This window comes from Morone saxatilis, unplaced genomic scaffold (genome assembly GCF_004916995.1).
Source record: "Morone saxatilis isolate NCDOM2014 unplaced genomic scaffold, NCSU_SB_2.0 Contig12, whole genome shotgun sequence".
NCBI classification, from domain to species: Eukaryota; Metazoa; Chordata; class Actinopteri; family Moronidae; genus Morone; species Morone saxatilis.
Genome location: NW_023339674.1, coordinates 17,907,612 through 17,908,267, shown reverse-complemented (window position 1 = coordinate 17,908,267; position 656 = coordinate 17,907,612).

Here is a 656-nt window from a genome sequence, read left to right as displayed (position 1 = left end):
CCCCCCCCCCGTCACTTTTCATCCTCCTGCACTCCTACTGCCACAATGTAGAGCACTGCAGGAGTAGAAAACAAGCAGCCTGAGGAGGACCTGAGGTGCAAGGATCATATTTCCCATCACCTACCACAATTTCCTGCTAATCTAATGATGATGTAACCAGCCGCGAGGAATAAAAATGGCTCCGGTTGGTGGCTTTTGCACAGAGAACTATGCAAACACCTGACCCCCCCAATCTTAATCGTTGCTGCTGGGTCAGAGTGTACAACCCTCAACCTCCCCTCCCTCTCCTCGACATTTAAACACTCCCGCTCACACTTCCATGACCTTTTCCAGTTTCCCTCCCTCCCTCCCTCCCCAGAGTGCAGAGCAGGCAGAGATACCCCCCAGTCACTCAGGTTAACAGTAGAGGGTGGCTGGGGAGAGAAGAGCACTACAGCCCCCCATGTTTCACCAGACTGATGTCGTACAGCTTTACATGAATGCCCCAAACTGCCATTGACATCAAAATGGAGTCCATGTTGATGTTTGCAAGCTGATCCTCCCCCGCTCATGGCTCCATTGTACTACAATGTTTGACTGTCTTTGTCCCCAGCGCCAAGGAAGGGCCACAATCAATGCAAAGACACATACATTGTATTTACTTAAGTTTACAAAGT